At 41.0% G+C, this 14,105-nt stretch overlaps 1 long non-coding RNA gene across 1 annotated transcript; it reads left to right on the top strand.

The window, feature by feature from the left end:
* Nucleotides 1–2,036: 2,036 nt before the first annotated feature.
* Nucleotides 2,037–3,409, top strand: LOC137298553 (uncharacterized). The gene is made up of 3 exons (XR_010957755.1): nucleotides 2,037–2,088; nucleotides 2,747–2,810; nucleotides 3,087–3,409. It is a non-coding gene; the product is annotated as an uncharacterized lncRNA (long non-coding RNA).
* Nucleotides 3,410–14,105: the final 10,696 nt, after the last annotated feature.

Below are 14,105 nucleotides of genomic sequence, written 5' to 3'. Positions count from 1 at the left end.
AGTAATTTAAAATGGCTAAGTTGGCCTGATTGAAATGCAGCTCTCAGAATCGCCTTGTTTAATATGGCAGACAGGGAGTAATCTAGATTAACGATATATATAGTGTATTTATTATTTATCATCTGTGTAGTTATAATGATTTAGAAGATTAAAATATCCTTTTGCTTGACCATGGAGTGTCAGTATGAGAAAACAATTAATTTGAGGTTGTTTTTCAAGTCTCCACGATTTCACTTACTGATGATGACAACTGTCACAAAGTTATATATAGTTATTTCATGCCGTGTGTTTTAGTACGCGTGCACCTATTTTACGTCTTGATTTGATTCAGCACTTACCGTAGTTACTGATCTGTTATCAAGCTGTATCCTATTCTTAATAAACATGTACAACATGCCTGTGGCTTTGTCTAAACATATTAAGAAGCTACAAAGACTGATATGCTTACTATATATTACTATAGTGAGTTTAGTTTTACGCCGCACATCCATATGGTGGCGGTCTGTAAATAATCGAGTCTGGACCAGGCAATCCAATGATTAGCTTACTACTACAGTGAGTCGACACAGTTCCCCAAAACAAACATAAACTTCCATGGTGTATTGTAATTAAAGATGCACGCAACGCTCCCACAAAATCACAACACAAGCAATTTGTCCCGAATAATGCATTTTTGAGTACGATTCGTGAAACTGGACCAACTTGCAACGTAGGAATGACGTCAGCGACAGTTCCGGGTCGCACACAATTGTCAACGAAGCAACTTCTAGGAAACTGCGCCTTTGTTGTGGCAGATGTTGCGAATGTTGACCTCAGTACGGATTAGTTCATTCAGCGTGACCTGTGAACATTCCATGCTTGTAAGAGGCGACTGACGGGATCGGGTGGTCAAACTCACTGACTTGGTTGACACACGTCATCGTATTCAATTTACGTAGATCGATGCTGCTGCTGTTGATCACTGGATTGTCTCCCCCAGATTCTAGAATACCCATATAGCTGGATTATTGCGGAGTGCTGCGTTAAACACCAAGCAAAACAAAAATCATACATTGATAGTATTCTTTAATTCCTTTAATGTAAATAAATAATCGACCCCCCTGTGATTGGTACAGTACGTGACGTTCAGTGACGTTCATGATGACGCGTAATCATCGAGTCATCCGTCTCAACCTCCCGATCAATCAAGTCGTCTCTTACGATCAGCAAAGGGTGTATGTACAAGGGCGAGTATTTAAGATTAACCACTGAATAATTGTGTGAGTGTTGTTTTATGACACAGCAATTTGTCAAAGCAATTTGACACAGACAGACCTGGTTGTCATTACAAGCAGACGCTAATTTGGCTTGTGAACTTATGTTCTTTTAATGACACACAGGTTAAAGGAGAATAAACTATGTAGACAGACAAGTTCACATGTACCGTAAAATCGGCGAATGAGTTTGGTTTTACGCCGCATTTAGCAATATCCCATCAATATCACGGCAGGGGACACCAGAAATGGGCCTCACACACTGTACCCATGCGGGGAGTCGAACCCGTGTGTTCGGTGTGACGAGCGAACACTTTAACCACTAGGCTACCCGCTCTGACCCACAAGTGGTAAGTGAGTTGGGGGTGACCTGGCTTTGAACAGTATTTCAGTCATACAACATTACATCATCCAGAAAGTTGGTGCTGAATGTGCACACAAACATTTTCACTTACTGACAGTTTTCACTTGATACGCATTTACGCACATGATGGTATCTCTGCCGCAAAGCTAAGTGTCGCAACTATGCACGGAAATAACTACAAATTAGACGACTATGCAGTTAAAAAGAACATGGGTTTTCTCTATGTTGCAATTGTTTTTCGTGTGATTATAAAAATGTATTGTTATTATCATCACTGTACAAAAAGAAAATCACGTTACAACTCACAGTTATACTTGTATGATTAGCGTCACTAGGGATTGGGCAAGTTGTTTACACAGGATGCAGCTGTGACGTCATAACCCGGACCGAGTATAAAGATGAGTTACTCTCACGTTTACCACCATTACACATACTTCATTTCATCTGTCGAGCCGAACAGTCAGCCACATTGTAAGTATGAACCATTTTGTGACAGCTTGTGTTTATATCCAACCAGGTAGTTTTCTTCCAAATCTTTCGAAAATGTCTTTATTTCATAGGTTGAAACATTGCTATAACGATGTCACTTTGAAATAAATGATCGTATTTGGTCCTTCGCAGTTCTTGTTGTTACTTGTATATGTCCCTTTTGTATCATGTAAGGTTCGCAGAATCCATCTTGAATTGGTATTTCCATTTTAGGCTGAAAGATATACGCAATATACTGTTGAAAAGGAATAGGTTTTATGGATACCGATGGGTATATGCTGTTTTCTCAAAATTATAGCAGTCAGATTTTGATTCAGTCATGTTATGCTCGTATATGTTTATAAATATGCGTTTGTAATTGATCTTATCCCAGTTACGTAGATCGATGCTCATTTTGTTGATCGCTGGATTATCTGGTCTAGACTTGATTAGTTACAAGCCGTTTCCATATAGCTGGAATATTGCTGAATGCGACGTAAAACTAAACTCACTCACTAATTTATAAGTGACGTTTTGTCTTAGTGACATGAGTAAATAGTTTGGGTTTTTTATACCGGAAACCACCAAGTGTTCTGAAATACTGTGTAAATCTCAGTTTCACATGCCTCACTCATGCATCACTTTCGTCGTTTGTCTTCAGAGAAACATGAACACACAGGCTAAAGTTCTCGTCCTGGCTCTGATTGTGACTTTAGTTAGTCAAGGTAAGTTCATAAAAGTTAAAGGCACTTCAAGATAGATAGAGTATGAGTGAGTGTTGGTGTTAGCGTGCTTGCGTGCCTGCTTGCGTGTATGTGTTCATGTCGTAGTGTGTACGTGCTGAACTTGGATATGGTTTCGCATGAAATAAGTGTTTGGCACTTAACACTATTACAACTCCTATTAACCATTCAATTAACAAAACATATCATGTGTTATATCCAACTGTTATATCACTATGTGTTATATCCAGTTGTTATACCATTATGTTTTATACCCAGGTTTGTCTCAGCCAAGACACCGAGAAACTTGCGGTGGACGATCTTGTACTGAGGACGAGGCCGACTGCTACTGGGCGTGTCGTCACGAATGCTATGGCGACGGCGCATGCGCATATGAAGCAGCATATGGCAAATACGTCTGCGAGTGTTACGATTAATGTTCATGAGCTCGTTGGCAATGTGTCAGAGTGTATTCGATTTCATATGAAAGCTTTAAACCTGAGTAAAATATTGTAATGTTCATTTATGTGTGTATAAAAAGTGCTTGCATAAACATTTCTGTTGGAATAAGCGTGTTTTTGTAATAAACATCTACACACCTATATCAGGTAGTGAATTAAACTTTAAAGACAAATATCCCTATCAGGCAGAGATGTTTTAAAACATAATATGTGGGCATCAAATTCTGAAGAACCCTCGTCCTGAATCCTATTTCACAGAGGGGTGGCCATGTAGCCCACTGGCTAAAGCGTTCGCATGGACCCAGGTTCAATACCCCACATGGGTACAACGCATGAAGCCCATTTCTGGTATCCAACAGAATAGTGCTGAAAACAGGGTAAACTCACCCACTCATTGTTCCAACGGACCATTATGGGAATTGTCGAGTTAATATACACGTACATGTCCATCAGTCAACGCTGGGTGTTTGAGACAACTGAATGGATAGGCTGGCCACCCACGTGTCTTGGTTTATTGCATTGTACGTGTGTATTTTGCTCTTTGACGTTCAACTAGAGGATTTATCTACACTTACTGCATTTACTGTAATTCACAAATGGGACTTACGTGCATGATGGTTTATAATCTGCAAACCTGGGATGTAGAACCATGACTTCATGTTTTCAATATGTTCTTAGCAGATGTCTCCGTATTCACCCCTTGGAACCACTGTCCTGCAGAGTGCAGTGATGGGGTGACTGTCCGCCTGCGTTTGCAGTGATCGCGTGCTTGTTTTGGTGGTGAATGTACGATTGTGAAAAGACGTGTACTGCCGATAATCGACAATTGCTTTCTTCATGTTTAACCTAGCAGCTTGAAACTTTCTATACCATCAGAACAGTGCATTCGTGAAATGTTAATATTTAAACTATTCTGTTCGTGTTTCGCAAATGGTGACTAGATTTTTAACACCGATCTTACATTCGCCACCAAAACAAGCACGCGATCATTGCAAATGCTGACGGACAATCACACCATCACTCCACCTCTGCAGGACAGTGGATACAGGGGTTGGTATTACGATCTGACCGAAAGTTTTGGGTCACTGCTTAAAAAGAATTCAACGGGGTTTTTTTTTTTTTCAAGTTAGCCTGTATACACATCGAGCAGTGTCCTCATTTTTTCCAAATCCTGTTTTTGAATTTTGTATTGTTTTCTGTAATAGATTACTTTTTCAACTAACCAGAATGTTTTTCACGCTACCATCCGGCTCCCTCAGAATATAAGTTTAACCTTAGAAAAACGTGATGCCGTTTTCGCCACATTTAAGTCACAATGCTTCATGGGGTTTCCATATAAAAACCCTTCATTGCTCGACTATTACTGACCAGGCAGTGTATATCATAGTATATAATGTAGTGTGTCATAGTATGTAGTGTAGTACATCATAGACAATTATCATCGTGCAATTTAATTACTATAGGAAATCGGTAATATTTCATATTTTGCTTTTGAAATGCAAGCACGAGAAGCGTCAGTAAAATGCAAGGCGCTTTGCTTCTACTCAGACAAAGAAGGACTACTCGGTTAATGATTTGAAAACTTGTACTGACATGGTGTGAGAGAGTGAGTTTAGTTTTACGCCGCACTCAGCAATATTCACGCTATTTGGAGGCTGTCTGTATATAATTGAGTCTGGACCAGCCAATCTAGTGATCAAAAGAATGATCATCGATCTACGCGACCGGGATACAATGAAATGTATCAGCCAAGTCAGTCTGACCAGTCGATCCCGTTAGACGCCCGTTAACGACACGCATCAAGCACGCATGGCAAGTTGATCAACTCATAAAATACTGTAAAACAGTATGATGTAGTAAAGCAATATGCCTATAAGATGGCAGGCAGGCAATTTGCGGTTCCAGTTATGATGCAAATCTGTTATCTCTGTTAAAATCATGTCATCGAAGTAAGTGAGTATGGTTTTACACCGCTTATGGCAAATTTCCAGTAGTATCGCGGAAGGGGACGCCAGGAAGGGCCTTCAAACATTGTATCAGAACCGGGCCACACTGGCCTTGACCACGTGGCATCCCCACCGCTAGTAAAATCCCCAATTAATTTTCCAAGTATGTTGATTTTCTAACCAAAGAAGTATTTCTCACCAGGATACCATTCACTTATGCCATGTATACACAACAATGTCTATTAATTCGATATAAGCCCAATTCTGGTGTCTCCCGCAGTGAGTTAGCCTGAATACTGCTAAAAGCGGCTTAAACGATACTCACTTACTCGATATAAGCCATAAAGCCCGAGTAATATTTGTGTATAAACATTTTCCCTCATATTTTCAATAATAACATCTATTAAAGCTCGTTCTTCATGACTGTTTCCACACGTAAATATTGAAATGTGTTTTGACGCACATATGATCACGTCAATACAACAACAAATGTTTCCGCGGTGACTATTATCCGTGAGCGTTATAATACAAAACGTAAATACCAATGACATGTACACCAGCAGTGTCAAAACAATTCAACGTATCAGCTGGACTGTGTCAATTTCACACTTGTCGATAGCAGTTGTCACGATTTGTTCTACAAATAATTATCAATAGCCATGTGGCTTGCTTCATCAACATCAGTGACCTTCGGTATATAGTCAGCGTTGAATGCCGGTCTGTTTTTATTATTTGGCAGGTCCCTTGTAACCTTTTCTTAAGAGGGGCTACGTGGAACAGTCTGAGCTGAAAATCAGCGGATAAAGCGCCTGTCTAGAGAGCATGTGGTTTTGATTGTTTGCGACAAAAAATAGTACGAATTATTGTCATCATGTAAAATCATCGGATTATCTGATCAAGATTCGTTCAATAGACCAAATCAAAACATTGATTACACAACTGTCTCGTTTCACCCTGACTTGGCTCCGTCCTATTGCGCTACTAAGTACAATAACCAGTCCAGAATTTTGAGAGCAGCGCATTCAGTTGGATATATAGATATTAATCAGTATTATCTAATGTATGTAATCACTTGGATATTGCAACACTAGGCTCCTTCATATCCTTGCAAACACGTCGTGCAGCGTGCTCTGCCATAAAAGTTTGTGCTCTGACAACGGAAACGGAAATCGTGGAAATCTCAAAACGAGGCTCAGCCGCTGAAAACGTTTGGCGGTATTTTAAGTTACAAAAATAAACGCAATAAGCGCAAAGAACTCTTAACAGATGTAACCAGTGAGCCAGATGAATTCATGAATCATTGTGCGGCCTCCTCTAACAGGGTCATCCCATAAGGTCCTAGTAACGAGACATGCTGCCCGAACCTCGACATAAAATGTAGAAGTACGATTTCATTAAACATTTGACTAAGATCAATTTGGAAATACCATTTTCTTGTGAAGCAAGGAATTTGAATTCATTGTAACCACAGTTGTTTGAAGTGTCTCTTTTCACGTCCACACGAGAAAATTTGAATCGGCTGAAAAGTGGGTCATTGTCTGAATTGGTTAATGCGACTCAAGTTTTGGTTTGCACAGTAACTAGAACAGTAACTAGAATATTTGCTTCTCTAATCATGCAAATCTGAACCCATGGCGTGTCTTCTTATAAACACTTTTAAATGTAGTCTATATTGTGCATGTAGATTCGTCGACACTTCCTGAAACTAGGGATCACGACTTTTGCATTATTTGTTTGGGTATTGTAAGTAAATCATCGTCTCCGGAAAACAAAATTTATATGCCTGAAAATGACGACACTAAAATTTAGAAGAAAGTTTTACAATCTTTGCCGAACATATCTGTCTTAAAGTAGTGGAAAATACAAACAACAACGATGTTAATGATTTTCTACATAATATCTAGATCGATGTCTGCGTATATTACCTACAACAAGGAAGGCTAAAAGTAATGTAATCAGGAAGAAGAATAAGAGCAACAACAACAACAACGACGACGACGACGACAACGACGATGCTGATTTTCTACATCTCTGCGTATTATCCTGGGCCCAGATTTTTGAAGCTCTCTTAACGCTAAGATAGACGTAAGTGCCATACATTAACATTAACTTACGCCTATCTTAGCGCTGAGATCCCGGGGTAGAATAGGCCTTCAGCAACCCATGCTTGCCATAAAAGGCGGCTCAGCTTGTCGTAAGAGGCGACTAACGGGATCGGGTGGTCAGGCTCGCTGACTTGGTTGACGCGTGTCATCGGTTCCCAATTGCGCAGATCGATGCTCATGTTGTTGATCACTGGATTGTCTGGTCCAGACTCGATTATTTACAGACCGCCGCCATATAGCTGGAATATTGCTGAGTGCGGCGTAAAACTAAACTCACTCACTCACTTAGCGCTGAGAGAGCTTCGAAAGTCTGGGTCCTGTCGCGGGTCCTGGCCGCTGATAGAGAGGACTGAGGCGTGTAGTTGGTTAAAAGCTGTTTACTCGGTAAAATATGACACCAGTATGAGAAGATGTATGGCCGAGGAATGAAACAACTCACCTGGGCCGTGGCGTGACAAGAAGTAGCAAATATCACGATTGCACGAAATTTAGCATACAGGAAAGGTACATAGCTGTAAAACATGACATCAGTATCAGATGATGTATGGCTGAGGGGTGAAACAACTCACCTGGGCCGTGGCGTGACAAGAAGTGACAAATATGAAGATGCCTACGTCCCGGACCAGGTAATGTTACGGAGCAGGTAACGCTCGAGATACTGCAGGTATCACAACCAGAGTGAGAGAAGAAGTGCTCATAAATGAGTAAAGCGGAATGAGTGAGTGAGTGAGTTTAGTTTTACGCCGCACTCAGCAATATTACAGCTATATGGCGGCGGTCTGGAAATAATCGAGTCTGGACCAGACAATCCAGTGATCAACAACATGAGCATCGATCTGCGCAATTGGGAACCGATGACATGTGTCAACCAAGTCAGCGAGCCTGACCACCCGATCCCGTTAGTCGCCTCTTACGACAAGCTGAGTCACCTTTTATGACAAGCATGGGTTGCTGAAGGCCTATTCTACCCCGGACCTTCACGGGTCAAAGCGGAATGAAGTAATAGATGTGTAACGTATTGGGAAATGCATCCGGCGACAATCCGTAATACCTCAAATCACCGATGTGCCCTGATGCCTCTGCCTGTGGAGCTTACCATGCCGACAGTGTGATTTACAACAGATAACGCCAGCTGGCATGCATACCGCTAACTGGCTTCCGACAAACCCATGTCACAGTCACCGTGAGATGAAACTTGCAGCGGCGTCAACGACTCTTTTTTCTACATGGCATGTCAATAGGGTAACACAGGTGAGTGATAACTTCGACTGGAAGTTCCAAACTGTTTACTACACATACTATTACACCGATCGTTGATGCTACTTCTAGTGCTGTTACTCGTGCTTCTGCCAACTAAGGTTTTCTGTTTTCACTTGACACACCCTCTCTAATCCTGCTGCTTCCATTGCGGGCATATCCGCAGTTCTGGCATTATTGCTGTTGCTGCTAATGCTGTTAAAAGATGGTACTTGTTGTTACCCTGCCTTGTCATAAAGGAGTTAAAACAGGGACTGCTTGAAGTCTCCGTGTTAAACTGCAGAATTGTATATTGGGTTTGCAACATATTTCGGAGCTAGAACAGCAGCTGCACGCGCTTGCACGCACGCACGCACGGATAAACACACACCATACACATGCGTTGTAGGGGCCGTTGTCGACACACACTAAATGTACACTTTCGTATACAAATTGTAGAATCAGAAGCTAGAATCAGAACACAGAACGATACTATAAGACAAGTGCAATCCGCCTTGCGCTTAACCGATTCCTTGACTCCGAACATGGAATGTATTTTTCTGTATTGAAACATACACGTGCCGACAACGACCCCAACGAGCCGCCGCCATTCCTCCTGGAGGACCATGTGGTTTGTATACCTTGTGGAGATTATATTGATATAACACCAAGTTGCTATCATGTGTATCAGTTTATGCACATCTCATGTGACAGACGCACAAGCACCAGGTGGCGCTGCAAACGTATTGAAACTGTCTATCGCGTTTGTCATTGCCAGGCGTCACCAGTTGGTGTGGATCGGAGTGTAAATCATGGTTTCAACTCACACTAAACGGGCCTACAAAAAGACCCTCGAAATGAAAAAATCGGAGGCATCCTCCCGCCTCAGACACTGCGCAAGAAGGGTGGCGTTATTTTTCTCTCTCCTCAAGAAGGTCATATGTGAGAAACTACCTTTATCGGCTGCGTTGATTCTATTCAAGGCTAACGACATGGAGATGGATGCTTGGAATGTTCAGAAGTCAACGAAGAAGCGATGAATGTTCAAGGGAAGTCAGTGATCCGCACATGGGCCTTGCTGACTTCAAGGCCCATGTTTACATCAAGGCCCATGTTTCAGTCCTCTACGGCTGCACTGTTTGATGTTTCGGGAACAGATTTCATCCCAGAATCAATTAAATACCATCACTACCACTTGTTTTAGGTTTGGTTGATTCCAGATAGACTGTGAAGACGGGATCTGCTTCAGGACGTGAATGTGAGTCTGTTTATTCGGATAGAGGACACTAGTTCTCCGGCGTTACATATTTATATCTTTTCCGTGTTGATGTTCAAGACAAACAAGATGCACAGTAAGAGCAATAAACTTGTAAAAGACGAGAACAAATGAGGATATTCTCTAACTTGAAATGGAGCCTAACTGTTAACGCGTGACTCATTTACTGTAACCGACTATAGTTAACGACACCAAAAAGATCTGGACCCCCTTTTACAAATCCACCGTTGAAGCCGGGTAACTCGTGGAAGCAGGGTCAGTCGCAGTTCTACGATCATTTTCGTGGAACGGGGCCGAGTTCTCTGAAATGTTGATTCCAAGAAATATGTTCAGATTCGGGTGTTTATATCTGAACACATGAATATGTATCGCATTTTGATACTTGGTCTTGTAAATAACTAATACCAATTGTGTTCGAGTTGTGAAATGGTTTTGTTGTGACCTTTAGTCGAATAATATTCAATAATTATGTTTCCACTTTGTTCAGATGCCTCCTTCATAAGAACTATCAAAATCAAGATCAAGATCAAGATCGAAATATGCAATATCGTTTCCAAGGTAGAAAAAAAATACCTGTAAATATACCATAAATTATGCAATGGTTCACAATAATTAAAATATTTAGTTAACAATAAATATGACTGTGATGCGAAAGAATGATTTGAAAGTGGAGAATATATAAAGGTAGACACAACCTAAGGTGAAGGTCATAAAAAAATTCAGTGCGCACAGCCGAGCATTGGCTTTCGCTTTCAGTATATAGTAGTTAAACTTTTGCCGGCGCAGCCGAATTTTTTTTTCAATGCCGATGATGTGGGTAAGAGAAGCGATATGGTGGTAGCATTCCCCCTTGCCCCTTTCATCCGCCTGAATATTGCTTAGATTGGTTTAATACCACCTGTTCTCACAGTTCCGATGTTTACCTTGAACTGTCGGACAAAAAAGTATGCACCGTGTTTTGTCGTTTCTTATGTGATACAAACAACAAATTGCCATTTAATGAAATAATATTTGCTAGGAGTATGCTAGGTGTGTTTGGAGCGCATGTCTGCAGTGTCTAGGCAACTGTCTTAATCCTAATTAAGTTTTGACAAGATTTTTTGTTTCGATCAAATCCAATTTTCGTGTGAGTGCCTTCCTTCATTTTCCTGACAGTTAGGGATGTAAACAATGCTACATGTAGACAGAGCCCAATCGTGTGATAGGCACTGTTTGATGCATATAGGATATCTGATACACGGATATTAATGAAAGTTATGTTATTTAAATGCATGAGAATTGTTATCGTATTCATGTATATATTCCACTTACTTAAATCGCTTATGGAATATGCGTGGAGATAAACATTATATTTTGATAACACATGTTATCACTGATATTGAATAAACGTCTACATATGTGAATATAAAGTTTTTGTATACTTGTACATGCATATCTTTTATTCATTACTAGAGCGTTCGAGTTCTCGTACACTTCTACCTGTGGGATGAATATCGACTTCGTGTTGGGGGTCTGGGGGAACCCAGTGGTTAAAGCGTTTGCTTTTCACGCCTGCAAAACTGTAAAAACGCTGTAAAACTAACCCATCTCACTCACTGACTTCTTTCAGGAGTAATACATAGGTTCTCAACGTCCTACACTTGAGTGAGATTAGTTTTACGCCAGTGTTAGCGATATTTCTGCGTTATCACAGCGGAGACACCAGACACTGACACATCATACTCCACTTAGGGAATCGAACTCGGGTCTTCGACGTGACGCATGCGCGTGTGACTTGTGAGTGATTGCATGTTGTCAGACACCGCAGGTGTATTATGACAGTTTGTAAACTGCTAAAGAAAAACAACTACACACTAAATAAACCACTAACAAAGTGAGTACTTGAGCGTATTTGACCTGCAGTATGTACGCTTTGGGGTTTCTATTGACATGGTTACCATTAGCTAATATTTCCGCAAGATGACATCCTTGAATATTGCCAAAAACACTGTTTACTCACCGCTGTCGTTGTTGCACGTGCATTATGTGCATCACCTGGAAGCGAGCGTAAGCTAAATAGCATTCGGAATCGTTCGGTTATGAACCATTTCGAGATAAAACGTTCAAAAGGTATGTGCGAGTGTGCACGTTCGGTAAGCTGTGTTCTGATTGGTCAATCTCAAAGGTTACCTGACGCGACCTCCCATAAGATTTTGTTAAACTCAGTGGTGGAGTGTAACGAAACGTACCGAGGATAAGTTTACTTAGACTGACTCAGTGGTGGAGTGTAACGAAATACACTGAGAATAAGTTTACGTAGACTGACTTGAAAAGCAATTTTTACCGGGGCAACCAAGAGTGAATAGACATTATTAGACAGTCTTAAATTGTGGGTTTAGCATTTTGCTTATCTGTGTATAATCGCACGGTGAGTGTAGTCTGGTGTTCATACTTCCAACCACTGGTTTGCATGGTCACGTGCACAAGTAAGCAGAAATGGGAAATTCGTCAAGATCTTCAGAAAAGCTTCCCTGCAGATCAAAGGGTGCGGATATGGAAAGCGTTGTCTCCCTTGTCTATTCCAGGATGCTCCGAACATGAGACCGGTAGTATCACATTGACTGGTTCTGACGAGGAACCGAAACCTGCTCACTCTTTTATGATATCAGGCATGGTTGGATTGGTGCAACGTTGTAGTGTGGTGGAGTTTTTTTCGATGTCAGCGTTGTCTGCTGGTGTTATGTGACGACGCTTCCCCACGACACACCAGCTTACTGAAAACAGCGCCACTTTACTCAAAACAGCTGTTACTCGATCGCTACAGCAGTGTTGCTGATTATTTTAAATATACTCGATTCTTCAACCTACATTCTCGCTTAAATATCAATAAAATATGTAGTTTTCTCACGATGAAGTCAGATATATATATAGGTCATACATCTGGCCATAACATATCTAAACATTCCCTACGACAGTTATTCGGTTTTAATATAAATCTTATTTTAAAGCACCAACAATAATTCAGCTTTTTATGACAGGTATTATGACAAGGTAACCAACATTGAGTCTCCATGGCAACGTACTATTGGACATTGAAGAGTGCCATATGAATTCTGGCTATCAAAATGTGTTCTGTGTTAGCAATTTTCGTCGCAGGAACTGTTGTAAACACATCAACAATAAATGTCAGTGACACCACCCACGTATCACAGAAAACAATAATATTGATGATAATGATACTTATGGTGGTACTGGCTCCGGACGAACCAGAATCTGTAATAATTACTGAAGGTTAAGTATTAGAAAATTAACAGAACAGAGTCGTTTAGCAATAAATAGAGTTTTGCATCTCATTGTCTTTTAATCTGATTGATATATTTATGCATAGTGGGAAACAACTGTAGCCTTCGTAGTACTCGAGATGGGTGCACCCATTCAACAATAATACGATAAATCGTGCCGTTAAGCATCATGTTTCTTACAGTGAGTGAGTGAGTGAGTTTAGTTTTACGCCGCACTCAGCAATATTCCAGCCATATGGCGGCGGTCTGTAAATTATCGAGTCTGGACCATACAATCCAGTCACCTACACCATGAGCATCGATCTGCGCAGTTGGGAACCGATGACATGTGTCAACCAAGTCAGCGAGCCTGACCACCGATCCCTTAGTTGCCTCTTACGACAAGCATAGTCGCCTTTTATGGCAAGCATGGGTTGCTGAAGGCCTACTCTACCCCGGGACCTTCACGGGTTTCTTGCAGTCAGATGAAATGTACATTCTGTCAAGTAGTGGCGTATCATAGCGGAAATTGTCTTGTTTTGGCAAATCCTATGAATTGATATAATCCATGTGGATTTTTCTTTTACTTGGATATTACTACGATTTGAAGTTGATAGTTAGACTTCTGGTTGTTCTCAGTGCTGGAGGTTTGGCACCTCCCTGAATGACAAGGGAGAATATATGGGTTTGCTGCATTTGCAATTAATCTTAATATCTTCTCTGAATGCTGCAGTGTTTGGCGAGTCTTCATACTCTCCGAAAGTTGTTTTAGTGGTTTCAACTTGCTATTGGCAGTATGAAACGTCCTACTTGATATCTGGGTTGCGCATAGAGTGGGCGAAGGACTTAAGGTGCTAATGAATCCAAACAAGCATTACTGTCGGATCGACCAACCCTCTTTGGTTCATGATATATTTCAATCTGTAAACAACAAGTACATCTTTCCAGAACGGCGTATGGGCCAAAATGTGAGCTGTCTTTGACCATGACAAACTTCATCGTTCTAGAAGTTTC

Source organism: Haliotis asinina, chromosome 10, assembly GCF_037392515.1.
Source record: "Haliotis asinina isolate JCU_RB_2024 chromosome 10, JCU_Hal_asi_v2, whole genome shotgun sequence".
NCBI lineage: Eukaryota > Metazoa > Mollusca > Gastropoda > Lepetellida > Haliotidae > Haliotis > Haliotis asinina.
Note: the sequence above shows the minus strand (reverse complement) of the source record. Positions and strands in the feature narration are given on the sequence as shown.